Raw genomic sequence first — 15,917 nt, forward strand, 5'->3', positions numbered from 1 at the left:
CATAGTAATTATAATATAAAATATATTAATATAAATTCAAATATTTTGTCAAAGTAAAATAACTTCATTGAATAGATAATAAAAAGTTACAGACTTTATCCTTTTGTAGCTCCTTGATCCGAGTTGTAGATCACATGTTATGTCCATGGAGATCCCCATGGCCATAACTTGAGATCCATAGCTCGGATTGAGGAGCTCAAAAAAGGGAAAGTGTGTGGTTTTTTAATTATCTATTCCATGGCCGAATATATGATTTTAAAAAAAAACCTAGTGTATTATTGTCTTTTGTGCCAACATGGACTTAGGTAGAACAGAATATGTGTGTAGAGTAGCAGCAAAGCTCTGCTTATACTTGCATAAGGCTAGAAATAATCCCTCTTAGAAATCCAACTTGCATGTTCTACATGCAAGTTCTACATACGATTCCTACATGCAACTCCTACATGCGAGTTCTACATGCAACTCGTACATGTGAGTTCTACATGTAACTCGTACATGCGAGTTCTACATGCGAGTTCTACATGCGAGTCCTACATGTGAGTTCTACATGCGAGTCCTACATGCGAGTTCTACATGCAAGTTCTACATGCAACTCCTATATGCGAGTTCTACATGCGAGTTCTACATGCAACTCCTACATGCAAGTTCTATATGCAAGTTCTACATGTAGAGAGAGAATGTCTTACAATTCTTACATGCAGAGAGAGAAGCTCTCCAACTTGTGTAAATACCCCATAATGGAATGAAGCCCACACTCTTTGGGGCATTGTGTTGAGTTCTACTTTGGTATTCCAAGCAATTATCTCAAGTGTCCATGCTTCCTTGCACTCCATGTCCAAAAGCATGTCCTAACCTTGCAACTCCTCCTCCCCTCTCCTCCAACCTTGCAACCCATCCTCTCCCTCTCCTCCTCCCTCCTCCTCCTCCCTTCTCCTCCTCCTCCTTCCCCTCCTCCTCCTCCCTCCTCCTCCCTCCTCCTCCTCCCTCCTCTCTCTTCTTTTCCCCATGCTATTACACCTTCTTCCTCTCCCACTCCTGTGCTCCCCCTAAACCCTTAGTTCCTCAACCCTTAATCTCCATGATCTACAAGGGAGACAAGTTCTCCACCATGTACTCTACTCTAAACCTTGGAGCCTCTTCTAAACTCTGGAACCTCTCTCTAAACCATGGAATCTCCTTCTAAACCTTGGAACTCCTAACCCTGGAACCTCTTCTAAACCTTGGAACCTCCTTCTAAACTCTGGAACCTCCTTCTAACCCTTAAACTCCTCCTAAACCCTGCAACCCCCAATGAAGGCGAAAGCGTTCATTACCTCAATCATGATGATACACGTTCCTTTTACACATGCATGCACTATGTTTGCTTACCACATGTAAGCCTACGTCTCTAACCGGAACATGACTCGAGGTCCTAAGCTACACGTATACTACAAACCATAACCTTGATATATCCGTAGGTGACAAAAAGTCTCAGAACCCTGCATACCGAGAATACCATGCTCTTCCTACTATGAAAGCCGTCTCTTTCTCTCTTTCTCTCTTTCTCTCTCTCTCTCTCTCTCTTTATCTCTCTCTCTTTCTTTCTCTCTCTCTCGCTCTCTCTCTCTCTCTCTCTCTTTCTCTCTTTGTCTCTCTGTCTCTGTCTGTCTGTCTCTCTCTCTCTGTGTCTCTGTGTCTCTCTCTCTCTTTATCTCTCTCTCTTCTCTCTCTCTCACACACTCTCTCTTCCCCCTACTCTCTCTCTCTACCTTCCCCCCCCCTCTCTCTCTCTCTCTCTCTCTCTCTCTCTCTCTCTCTCTCTCTCTCTCTACCCCCCCTCGTCTATCGCTCCTCCCCTACCTACCTACTACTACCACTAAAGCAAGGGCCTAAGCCCTTGCTTTACCTGCGACATGCCAAGAGCCCACGGTGGTGCTCGTAGCGCCCGCCCGCCATGCCACCCCCTTCTGTAGTGTCGCCCCTCGCCCACCCACCGACCATGCCACTCTCTTCCATAGCATCGCCCCTTGCCCGACCACCCGCCACACCACTCCCTTCCGCAGTGCCGCCCCTCACCGACCTATGTGCCATGCCACCCCCTTCCCCCTCTGCAGCGCTGCCCCTCACCCGCCCCTCCACCCTCTCCTCCCCTCCCCCCTCCACCTCCCTCCCCTCCCCACTATGCGAAAAAACCACCTCCCTCCCCTCCCCTCTGTGCGAAACCCCCCCCGACGGCGGCACCGCCGCGTGGAATTCCTTACCTCTAACGAAATTTTTTTAAAAAAACCCTAACTTAACCCTAGGTTAGTTTAACCTAGGTTAGATTAGGTTAGTTAGCCTAGGTTAGTTACTGATAGTTAGGTTAGTCCAAGCTAACCTTCAGTTAGTAAGTAACTGTAGTTAGTGAACCTATTTAGGTTAACCTCCCAATTATAGTAATTGGAAAGATATAGGTTAGTTGATCTAACTTGAATTAACTTGGTTCAAACCCCTCAGTTAGACTTAAAGTCCATTCACACCACCCTTAAGACACCCCTGCTCCCAAAAAGCAAAATTTACCCCTACCCACCACTCACTGACACTCAGGTGTGGTCTAATTATGCACCCATGCTCTATGATATCCCGTCGAGCGAAGGATCATGAGGGACTATGCACTGAGTTCATTGCATATGAGATTAACCTCCTAGCCCTGATCTTAACCAAGCTATTTAAAGAGTCTGTTTGCTTGGGGTTTCCATGCACCTGGACCATCAACACTATCTCACCCATCCACAAGGCAGGGGATCCCATGAACCCAGAGAGCTACAGGACCATTATGATTAGACATGTCATGTCCAAGATCTATGCATCAATACTTGATTCTGAGGTCAGCAGATTTGCAGAGTGTTGAGGACTCAGAGTAGCGGGACAGGCTGATTTCAGACGGGATCATGGGACCATGGACCATATTCTTGCACTCAGATGTATCATCGAGGAGGCAAGGGCACGGAAGCAGAGGGTTGACTATTGCTTTGTGGATTTTCGCAAGGCATTTGACACTGTTCACAAAGCCCGCCTCATATGACATTATAGGATTTGGGTTACGACCAAGAGATCATTTGAGTTGTCATGGCACTTTATGAGCGAGTTTCAGGCAGAGTCCAAACAGGGCCGGGATGGATAGACGAGATCATGAGCACTATCGGGGTCAAACAAGGGTGCCCATTATCACTTACCTTGTTTGGCCTCTACATCGACGAGCTCGAGATAGTGATGCAGGCACAGGGTGGGGTACGTTGCTCTCTCAGAGGCACGCTGATCTAGATTTTACTTTATGCAGATGATGTGGCTCTCTTGTCCTCCTCAGCAAAGGGGCTCTAGAGACACCTTGACGCATTATAGTCCTTTTGTGGGTCTCATTATTTGAAGGTCAACTTGGGTAAAACCAAGGTTATGATCTTCAATACATCTCGAGCCGTCATGCGCAATGAGCATTTCGCATTTGATGGGTCCCCTATTGAGGTAGTTTCATCATACACTTATCTTGGGATCATCTTCTCCGGACCCATCTTCACCATGAGACCCGCGATGCGTGCATGCCTAAGCAGAGGATATGCTTCATTGGCTAGACTAGAGAGACAGTGCTTCCGCTCTCACTTTCAGGATCCACGAACCAAAGGGTTGCTTTTTGACTCCTTGGTCCACCCAACAAGGATGTATGGAAATCCATGTTGGGGGCCAAACTTGTCAGATATAGAGTGGGCTAGGGTGGAACAGCTATAGATTCTCATGCTATCACGGATGATCTGTGATAAGCCATCCGTCCCTCACCAGATCATTTGGGTGAAGTTTGGATCACCCCCATTACAGCTAGATGCCGCATTTCAGGTCATTATGTAGCTGTACCGAGTCAGTACACATTCAGGCATAGCAGGATACCATGGCTAGCACTGTCCTCTTCTATGGCACTTGCAGCACGGGGAGACCAAAGGTGCTAGTATGGAAGCACAAAGAGATGGTTTGCAGGGCTAGGGCTCCACATGGACAGACTACCTCCTTTCCAGTACAGCATGGATACTCCTTTCTCTCCCCTCCTATCACACGAGCTCAATTAGGTTATCTATGAGGATCTACTACAGCTACACACATTCCGAACTTGGTTGGGCCCAAGTGATCTTCCTGCTAGGCTTCTATAGAGATTACCTCTTACATATCACAGTGGAGGGTTTCATCGATCCACCAAGATACACGCAAATTCACCTACCCCACTCACCGAGGATCACTTTTGGGCTGTTTTGGGTCTCCTCACATAAACTTCGTATCTCGCGAGCGACAGAGCAGAGCGGTTACCCAGCGAGAGGCACATATGCACACTGTGTGACATGCAGGAGGTTGAGGCAAAGGAGCATTTCATCTTCAGGTGTCCTGTTTACTATGAGATCCAAGGGCATTTCTACTGCCTCTTCAAAGATAGTGATGGGGTTTTGGCCCATTTCCTCTCCTACCCAGACCAGCGATGTTTGGCTGGTTTCATTCATGAGGTGCTCAGACACCAAGATAGGATACTCTGAGCACAGAGACAAGAGCAGACTTCTTCCTCGATTGATACCTCTCAGAACTCTATCACGGAGTTCTTTCAGCCAGATCACATAGACCCCCACGAGGCGAGACCTTAACATGACCGTCACCCGGAGCCTGTGACTCGATAGCTCAAACAAAGGGTTGACTCATAGATCATACTTGGGGACATCCCCTCCTTGTTTAGGGTCAGAGCCCGATCGACGGGGGTCACAGTGGCCCTGGTTAGACGCAAAGCTGCAACCAAGAGACATACCAGGACTGCACCCTTAGGGGGGCGTCGGTGCTCTATTGTTGACCTCATGCCTCCACTTCCACAACCTCATCCATCCTGAGGTCCCACTGCTACTGATGATGATGATGATGATGGTTATGATGATGTTGATGATGATGCTGAGATTGATACATAGAGTCGAGATATGACTATGTTGTACTTAGGATTTAGTACTCCTATTTTGCATTTGCATTTTTTTGCATTCTGCATTGGTGTGGATGCTCGTTTAGTAGCTCCACTACCATAGCTCATTGTATCAGGTTTTTCACAGTCTCATAGACCCATCAATCTTTCAAAGACTTTAATACACTTTCTCTCTCTCTCTCTCTCTCTCTCTCTCTCTCTCTCTCTCTCTCTCTCTCTCTCTCTTCCCCCCTCTCTCTCCCTAACCACCTGACCACTCTACTCTCCCTCCTAACTGAGCCCATAGGGAATTAAGCCTTAGGCCTTGGACCAACCAGGCCTGCGATGCATGTAGCGCCAACTAGTGACAGAGCACCCGCCCCACCTTCTATCGCCCTTCCTTTGCTAGCGCTCGCCCCCTCTACCTCATAGCGCCACCAGCCCTCTTCCACCACTCCATCTCCTCCTCCCGCCACCACTCCATCGCCTCCTACCTCTGTCCCGCCTCTCCTCCACTACCTCCTCTCCTCCACTACCTCCTCTGCTCTTACCTACCTTTCCCTTCTCCAAACCCCCCCCCCCCTCTCCGTTTGCACAAGAACCCCCCCTTAGACACGCCCGCCGCACGACGCCCCCCAGTTTTTTAAAATTAATTAATTTATTTAAAAAAAAACCGTAACCTAACCCTAGGAGTAACTCTAGGTAGGTTAGTTTTAACCTAGGTTAGGTTAGATTCAACCTAGGTTAGTTACTTATAGTTAGGTTAGTTTAGTTGTGAGTTAGTTAGACAAACTGGATAGCTAGGTTAGTCTGACTGTACTAAAGTTAGTTCAACTAACTATGGTTAGTTTAGTTAACTGTAGTCAGTTTGAACCATAGTTAGGTTAGGTTAATTGTTAAACATCTAACTGGACAGTTAGGTTAGTTAGACTAACTGGGCTAGTTAGGTCAACTGAGCTAGGTCAATTACTACCCCTCAGTTAGACTTAAAGCCCATTCACACCAACCTTAAGACTAAGCCCCCCCCCAAAAAGACCCCATTTTACCCCTACTTCAACCCTTCATATCTCGCCCGTTTGGGACCCAAACTCGACACGATTTGAACCATGATTTCACACACAAAAACACCACACTACGAGGCATCTTTCCAACCCATCGCACATCATTTTGACATCCCTAGCACTCATTTTCGTGCCCCCATGTGAGCCTCATTACACACCAATTTGCTTGTATATTTCCGTCGTGACCTCCGATTGACGATCCGTCTACATCAGCATATTTCCCTACACATATGGAACAATCCTATGCACATTATTAACACAATGGTCCCTACAACACTAACACATCTCTAACCTCCCTAACACAACTACATCAACACCCGCACTTGCAGCAGAGACACCCTTTGCAACTCTCGCCAAATCTGCATGCAGCTACGCTCTGGCCAACGCCTCCGACACCAATGCTTACCAAGTCCGCATACACCTCCATTGTGGCCAATGCCTTTGATAATCCTCTACCCCGATTTCCTCCCTAAAATTCAAGAAATCCCTTTGACTCCTCCATGCCACAACATGGTTGGACACTGTTGCGCGACGATGATGGGGATATTGACCTCGATGCGGAGGGTAAATTTCTTTAATCGCAAAAATAATAACAATCAAGGCAGGCGCCCCCTGGGCAAACTCAAACTTCCCAAATATAATGGTAGGGGAGATCCAGCCTAATTCCTCCAGCATTTTGATGCCACATGCCGAGCAGGTGCAGATCAATCCAATGAAACCAAGGTGGCCTGGTTTCCCATGGCCTTAACTGATGAAGCGTCAGAATGGTACCTAGACCTCCTAGTGGAAGAGAGAGCCACATAAGACCTGCTTCAAATAGAATTCAAGAGGCGCTTTCAAACAGAAAGACTACAAGATGATCCCACTCTTCAACTAAGCAAGATCGAATAAGGTCACCGAGAAGATGTACGCACATACTTGGGCAAGATGAAATGCTTAATCGCCAAATGTGACCCACATCCCGATGCAAAGTACCTCACGGACTAGTTCATTGCAGGACTAAGGAAGAAAATCCGCAAAGACATGAAAAAGATTAGCAGTTACGAAACGTTCAATGCTGCTCATGCGCGGCAGCCATTGACATCGAGGATGGCATGACTGACTCAGACACCAGCAATGATGATGAAAGATCCAGTGCACGAGATAAGCGCTCTAAAAAGGGCAAATTCAAGTCCATTGGCGAAACGTCAAATAAAGATTGCCTAGAGGCCATGACCATGAAGCTAAAAGATGAAATGATGCAAGCCATGGAACAAAAGCTTTGCTTGTCTCAGCCGCCGCCACCTCAGACTTATCCCATGGCTAGAAAATGTATGGTGCCCACACTACATGGCCAATCATATAGCAAATGAGTGCCTGGTCCTAAGATCCAGGATCACTGCACAAGTAAATCCACTGCCAAGGTTGTGGTCCATATCTGTGTCGTCGGTGGCCATGATGAAAACAGTTGCATCTTCAACATGCGCAACAACCCGCCTTGACCTAAACAATACCAACCGGCACCCATGCTAGTGTACAGGCAATCGGCACTTGCACAAGCGCCCCCAACTCCGAGGCTAAATCATGTTCCCGTTCGAACACAAGTCCCGCAATTACTCAGAAATCCGAATCCATGACCATATCCAAGAGTGCCAAATCCACCTCCTCAGATGGTTCCAAGCCGAGGAAGTAGACTCACCATTTGAGTATGAAGCAGAGTACCCAGTGTACTATGTAGAAGGTGCAGAGGGTCTAATACCAGTCTATGCAAATCAAGTTCGACTCAATACGTATCGAGCGCCAATCAAGTGCTACGGTTGTGGAGAAAATCACTGGATTGCAGAGTGTCCTCATCGTGGTAGCCCCGCTACTTTCCAACCACTCTGTAGAGATTGTGGCATAGGGCATGCCTGTATGGATTGTCCAATGAAAAATAAGGTCCCATAACAAAGAAAGGCTAAGCCTGACATCTTAATTGGTATATTGGGGTGGACCATCAAAGTTTGGGGCTGGCAAGAAACATATTTATTTGTCATTTTCTACTAATTTCATGGCATTTGTTGTAGTACGAGGCTATCTTGTTGCTCAATGGTGCATTTAGGGGATCAAAGAATGAGGGAGCAATAGCCAGTTCTCTATACTAAGAGTGGTGACGTACATTTGGGGCAAACATGGGTTTCCATTATACCAATAATATGAGTGTATGGTGAGCCTTGATTGTGAGACTTAGAAATATAAAGTGCTACATTGGGTTATGACATACAACTAGAGCGGGCCTCTAGCTTGTTGGTGTTCAAGTTTCAACATGTTGAGATTAGTTATGTTAGTAGGGATAAGAATTGTATGGATAATTTGCTTGCCTCACAAACATTTGGTTGTTTTACCCAAAGGGATAAAGCTAACTACTATCTACAGCTTTGAGCATCTCACATTTGATCAAGGTTTGAGAATTTATGAAGACCAACAAGCTTTTTTGGATTGAAGCACATGATAGATATTATATTGAGCTTAGCCAAACTAAATGCAGAATTGTTTTTTTAGCTTCAAGATAAAGTCTGACTAGTGAAGGATTTGTTCAAGGAGATTTCCCCAAAGAAGTCTTTCGCCCATAGACTTGTTATGTTCCTATAACTTGATAACAAAAAAAAGGCTACCTAGAATAAGTGTGGCATTTTGGGTGTGCAATGAAGTTAAGGTCCTTTCAGAGGATGGCCATTCGAACCAACCATGCAATATCATCTTGTATATGAGATATTCACACACAAAATACTTCCACGTTTAGACTCTTTAAGTCACAGATCCATGCCATGTATACTAGTTTGATCACTAAAAAGAGAACAATGGAATTACATCGCATTTCTATAAAGAAGCACTCCCATAAGGCTACATGTAGGATGCATTGAATTTATAGGCTAATACATGGAGTTGCTAGAGAAGATTAAAGCTGCATTCTAAGACATCTATTCATAGCCTTTCAATGGAAATGAAATGGATAAGATAGCTCTATAGAGAGTTTTGGTCGACTTTGAGACCTAGAGTTTGAAGCTCGACATGACCTTGGCCAACAAAGAGTCTCTAGATGTTGAAAATGTCTTGTTTGACCACATTACACCTTTTTTGGTTAAATTCAAGCAAAGAAGATAGTAGTTTATAAAAAAAACACTATTAAGGTCTTTAACTCTCTCTATTAAGGTCTTTAGCTCTACAATCTCGTGATTACATTCAACACTAACACTTGGCCTATCTCAATACTTAACTCATAAAGACTTGTGATCTTAGGGACAACACAAGTATTGATGGCCTTTGCATTGGACACTCCCCACATCCAGACTTGGAAAATGGTGCAGGTGTGTTAGATGAAGTTGCGTCTAGTTGTCCTTGTAAGGGAAATCCTTCAAATAATGAGGTCTTTGACATTTATAACAAGTCATGAAACTCAAGAATCTATTGAGACTTTGGATGAATTTTGGCATCCCAACACCCCCACCTGACATGAGAAAACTCTCTATATCTTTGACTCTCCCTTACTAGAAACATTTGAAAGCTATGTATCTTTCGATCCCATGAATATATTCAAGAATGCAACTAAAATATAGAAGCACATGATTGATGATAAAGGTTTGATTATATCTCAATAAGGCTTGAAGAATATGGAAATGAAGAGGAGCTTGTGGCCCACAATTACGAGAGGCTCAATGATGTTATCTAAGGTGTCATGCATGCTTACCAAATCAAGGGAGAAATATGTGAAAACATTTATCACTAGTATATGCATTCCTTGAACAATGCCTTTATTGTAGAAGGGAAACTTAGCGGTCTTAAGTCAGATGATTCGTACAAACTATTATAGGTTTCAATATTTTATTTTAGCCATTTATATTAGGCTCATAATTTTTGATATTGACTATAGTATTTGTGTACAATAGTATGTACTCCCAATTGCTTTACGAGGCTATTTAGCTAGAGATATCAAAATTGCCATCAATAATTTGAGTTCTTTTGTGAGGTATGATGCCGAAGTTATATGAGATTATAATATTATTTATGTGTTGGACTCTTTCCACCAAGATTGGAAAAAACATATTTTATAAATGTACGTGGATATACTCAAAAGAAATCTCAAAAAATTCCATTGTATCAATGAGGATCAAAGCCATTGAATTTGTATGTGTAGTTGAGAAATTGTTCCCAACAAGTATTGTGAATATCCAATTCCATTTAATCATGGACATAGTGGATGAAGTGCAAGGACTATGCATAGTCAATGGATGTTTCTTTGAAAACACTCATGAAAGTATCGAAAGGGTATGTAAGAAAAAAGGAAAGACTAACTGGTACCATGGCACTCTTGCAAGGGTTCATGTTTTATGTTTCTAATATTTTAGTGCAACTCAATCCATTCATGCCTCAACTATGGGACAACATAGTTCATGCAAGGGTAGAGGGAAATATTGCACAATGAAAGGGATGCAAAGAAAAATCAATGTGTCCTTGGAATTAAAAGAAAATACCTTTTGTTTATGCAATTCAGGAGAAATGTATTGGACGATATGAGGAGGCAAAAATATGACAAGAGGATGACATGAGGGCTCTCAAACAATTAAACCGAGAGTGATCAACTAAGTGAAGTGAGGGGGACATAACATATAGAGAAACAGATTTTGCATGGACTTGTGATCTCTAATTCTATAAGCATAATACTACTTTATGTGCCTTCCTTTTGAATCTCGTTTTTTACATTAGTTATAAGTAATTAATGTAGCATAATGTTGTTTATCATTAGGACCGTTCATCAAATGCAACGTGATCACATGGTAATCACTTCCTAGTAGAGAAAATTGATGTAGTAATTGATTGGATTGTGGACTCGTGTTTCACACTTTTTACCACTAGTGCTATGGATGAAAATCTCATTTCAAGCGACATGGTTATATTGGAATCATACAAGACATTCTTAGTTTTAGAGAACTCAAAGTATTCATCTTTGACATCAAGTGGTTCAAGGTCACGTGGAGAGGGATCATGCTCTCCTCATGCTATGTGAGGAGACATTTGAATGGTTTTTTTTCCATTGACTTGACAAAATTTAGGGATGCTCTAAGCTCTTATAGGCACATTTGTTCTTTCTACGCGTTGAAAGTAAGTAAACATTTCCTATCACATGGTTGCATTTGTTCTATGTATGCATTATGAGCATGTCAGTCTTGAACTAATTATGGATTGTTCTCTTTATCTCTCAGGTTTTTTTAAAGCCCGATTGCATCAATGATATGTGGTGGTATGTGATTCAGGTTGCACCTCAAAGATGCCATGTGTTTGAAGATATGGAAGTGAAGCACGCAATGCAAGTAGGTTAAAATAGAGGACATGGAAGCTAATACTTCTAATACATCTCTTTTGCACGTGTTGTCAAGAATGAGGATAGCTTGAGCTGGTTTGAGGATTTGTTGAATGATTATGACTTGGGAGGTTTGCATTTGAATTCACAAGATGCATGGGACTTGGTTATGACTGATACATAATCATCTGATGCTTCATTCGACTAAGTGGTGAATTACATCCACATGGTAAATACTTTGCACATGCTGTTGAGAGTGAGGGTAATATTCTCAGGTCACACATATTACACACGATCAAAAATAAATATTTATTAGTTCTAGCCCTTGTATCGATGCTATCAAAGGTTCCTCCAATCTAGTTTTAATGTCTATTTTGGCATTTATCTCAATGTTTATATTGATGCTTGTGGTGCTTGAAATTTTGATATTTCTTTTGATGCTTACCGAATAAATGTACAACATTTACGTTGAAATTGAAGGTGTTTTGTAGTAGTATTGTGGCAAAGTAAGAAGAAGCCAATAGTAGCTTTATTGTCTACTGAACTTTATTGTCTACTAAACTAGAATATAGAAGATCTATCAATGCTACCTGTGATGTAGTTTGGTTTAGAAGGTTACCTTCGGAACTTGAGATTTTATAAAGGGATGCTACTACACTTTTGTCCGATACCATGAGTAGTATTCATTTGGTAAAGAACTAGCTGTTACACAAGAATAGGTTGTAAATAACTCCACCAAGCCACTCTACATTGATAAAGCTAGCTATTTTGATGTAAGTTGCTATTATCTAGAACCTAGCTACTTCTACTTAAGAGGGGAAAGTGATGGCTAAGTTGTACCCTTTTTACATGCTTTTTTTGTAGTGCAAAGAGTCGTATATTTCTTGGTTTTACGTATTTATCACCTTTGTTGCCATAATACAATATTTTTATTTAAAGAAATCTAAAAACATCTTTTATAAAGAACCCTTTTAAGAAGCGGTATTAAGAATATTATAAGTTGCACTATAGCACTTCATAACGTTCATGGGACAAATCGTAACCCTTATCCTATGGGTAAAGATATGTATGTGTGTGTTCTTCATTTCAATGTAGAGTACAATTAGTCTTCTCTTGTGCACTCTTCTCTCTCACTCTCTCCATCTTCTTCAACATTCAAAATACCCCATGCAAGTGAGTTAGTGTGTCTATAATGCACGATAACATACTTTACTCCCTACTAAACAAGGATTAAATATATTGTTAGAAGGATGCACTTGCATTTTACCCTTATGAGACAAACGACAATTGATTTGATGTTTTGATTACTTAGAACGTATGACCCTTTTTTAACATTTATTTGAATTAGAAACTTGAAATCAGCCTATGTTGCTGGTATTCTTAGGTTAAAAGCTTACTAAAGTTTTCTACTTCAGTGGTCAGTTAGACCTTAGTTAATATAGTTTGTTGTGGTGCATGATAGCTAATCTAAAATGGAAGCTTGTTATACAATATATAGTTTGATATTTGTGAAAAAGCATTTGATTTGATTCATCCGTGGAATCAGCCAAATTTATGTAGTTATGAGTCTAGTCTATCTCATGATTTGATTCTTTAGGGAAGGTAAAGAGCTAGGGGATTCTATCTTTGTGCATTACATTTGTACTTTAACCTTGTCTTGGTTTTTCTTATTTATTGGAATGACTAGCCATGCTTTGTGGTTATTCTAGTCTTGAAGTAGGACAAACACACACACACACACACAAAAGGAACAAACATGGCATGCATACATGCCATCTCTACTCAAAATACACCTTGTAAATTGCATTCGTTCCATTAAATAAAGTATTTTCAACCATCTTGTGGTAGGAACATAACTTAGCTATATTGTCACCAACCCAATCTTCCATGCCTATGTTTAGAAATACGACTACCCCATCCCATAGTTTAAAATATTCATGGCCCCTTTTCTCTAGTCCTGATCCAATTGCTGAAAGTAATAAAAGATTGAAAAAATACCTATTTTGAAGCTACCGTCCATGGTCACATTCTTCAATACAAGCTTTATATTGGAGGGATCCACATGGGAAGCAAATTGTGACTGTTAGAACGTTGAAAAGAACACTTTTAACATACATATTAATGCTTATGGAAAGTGACCTTTTATGTATTTTTTACTCATTTCAATTATCAAGAATCAATTGAGATTTTAGTAATGTTTATTTATGAGTATTTAAGTTTTAAAAATCGATAACAAGCTTCATTTTGGAGGGAGATGAATTGTGACTATCAGAACATTGAAAGAAGGGGTTTTCAATGCGTATGAAAAGTGACCTTTTACGTCTTTTCATCCCATTTCAAATTGTCAAGATTCAATTGGGATTTTACTCATGTTTATTTGTACAGAAGGTTTGATAATTTAAATTCGGCAGACATACACATTATACAAAAGTAGAGAAATGTGCATGAGATTTTTTTCTTGAAAAAAATATGGTGAATTCTCTTAATGAAATTGGCATATTTTTAATAGTTCATGTGTCTCACGTATACATCCTAGTTTCAAAGTTCCCAAAGACCAAAACCAAGAGGAGGGGATTAAAACCATGCAATGTAACATGATTGATATAGTAATGAAATTAAAGGAAATTTCCAACTAATGTTTACTAGTCCATATGGTGTATTTCTAATTGGAATATCTTCAAGCCAAATTGGGGAGGGTGGTGGTTGTCGGGTCAATTGTTGCTTATCTTGTTCAAGGTGTCCCACTATCTGTTTAATTGGTTGGGGGTAGGTTTGATGATTTAGCAAGATGCTTGTCTTTTTTATAGTCTATACTTTTACTCTCAGGTCTATTTTCGATTTCGATTACAACAGTTACTACGTCTTGGATTTTTGGGAGCCCGAGCATCGTGCTTAATGTCACCCAACAACATGATGTAGTGCAGCTCATTTGACCTCTGACATCAATGATGCAATCAAGGGTATTAATGCATGGGAACTAGCCAATGGTCTCCATCGAAGCTAAAGGATGTTTGTGGGTCTCCATGAAACCTAGAAAATGCACAGAAAGCTACCTTGTCATGACATGGTTGGCTTGTACGTCTCCATCAACGAAATGATTCGCTTATGTGTCTCAATCAATCAGCCTCACGATGTACATGAAAAGCCCGCGGGAGGGTTTTCTTGGAAATCAACATCCGGGTAGGCCCTATTTCCTATGCTTTCTTTCACTTAGAGAACGTTCCCGGGGAATGCTTCAACATTAGAAATGTTATTTTCTCTCTCCACCACCATGGTTCCTACGCAACGCCCCTAAAATCTCTAAGCTAGAATGTGGCATTTTCATGCACTATTTGGAGATGAGAAACCTCTCTTGTTGCCTAGGCATTACGGTGCTCTTTGATAATAAACTACGTTGATTTGATCGTGTAGCGCTACCCATTACACTCTAGCCACTCATAGCCATTCTTTATTTTGGAGAGTTTTACATAGGGAGGTGGGTCCCCATCTCTCTAATGAATGAATTCTCCAACAGGTAGGCATTGGGGTGGGAACATTCATTAATCGCCGGTCACATTTGCCATTCCCTACCACTGCACATGCGAGAATGCGGGAACATTCCCTTAGAGGGCGTTCCCAAAAACAATGCCAGCATGTTTTAGTGACCTAAAATTGCAGAAATCGCCATATTTCCAGGACCTCCCACTAACATCGGAGAAATCATCGTAAAATTCCAAAAAACGCCATATTTCCAAGACCTCCCACTAATATCGGAGAAATCCATGAGAATAAGTGTACAATTCGGTATGCCTGCTTTCTCATGATATTGCAACCACACATAACTTCCAATTTTGCCAATAGTTTTGTAGAGGTAAAAAATTTGTTCAGGTTCTCACGCTACTTGCAAGCTTTCATGCTTAAATCTCACGAGCTTTCATCTTTAAAAAAAAGAAGAAGAAGAAACTGTCAACTTAGATTAATCCGAGTGGTCAATCCCGAAAAAAACAGCAAGACCAGATTCAAAAAATGGCCATCACAGAGGGCAAAATGCCCGTGGCATACACTGCAAACGCAGTAGGGAAGCATGACTAGAAGCCAACATAGACACTCAGAACAAGGTTACCTACTATAGGGTCTTTCTTCATAACTATCATCCCTAAGGCTTGCAGATTTTCCTTACACACACCAACTAATGCCAACGGAATAGAATCTCAAAAGATCAGCCGATTCCTCATAGTCCACACTGCCAACAACACAGAGGCCCTGAGGTACGGCCAATAGTAAGCAAGAGTAGCGGGAAGCCTGCTCAAATTAGCAAGCAAAGCCAATCGCCATTTAGCAGCAACCGAGAAGCCCATCATCACACCAGTAGCTCAAATTGAGACCCCTAGCCTCGCCGAAGTTCATGGACTACGAGACTCCCATAAGAGGTGGAGGATATTTTTCGGAGCAGCCCGTCAAAGAGAACATAACAGACACAATGACATCCACTTCACCAATTTACCCTTGATAGGGAGCCACCCATAGCTTTCATCTTGGCATTGCGGGAATGCACTCTTAGAGGGCCTCTTTAGCTCGTGTCACAGCTGAAGCTAGGGAGGCCATCGATTCAGTAGGAAAAGCTGAC

The sequence above is a fragment of the Dipteris shenzhenensis genome, chromosome 20, assembly GCF_047967505.1.
Source record: "Dipteris shenzhenensis isolate YYH24624 ecotype China chromosome 20, Dip_SZ_1.0, whole genome shotgun sequence".
NCBI classification, from domain to species: Eukaryota; Viridiplantae; Streptophyta; class Polypodiopsida; order Gleicheniales; family Dipteridaceae; genus Dipteris; species Dipteris shenzhenensis.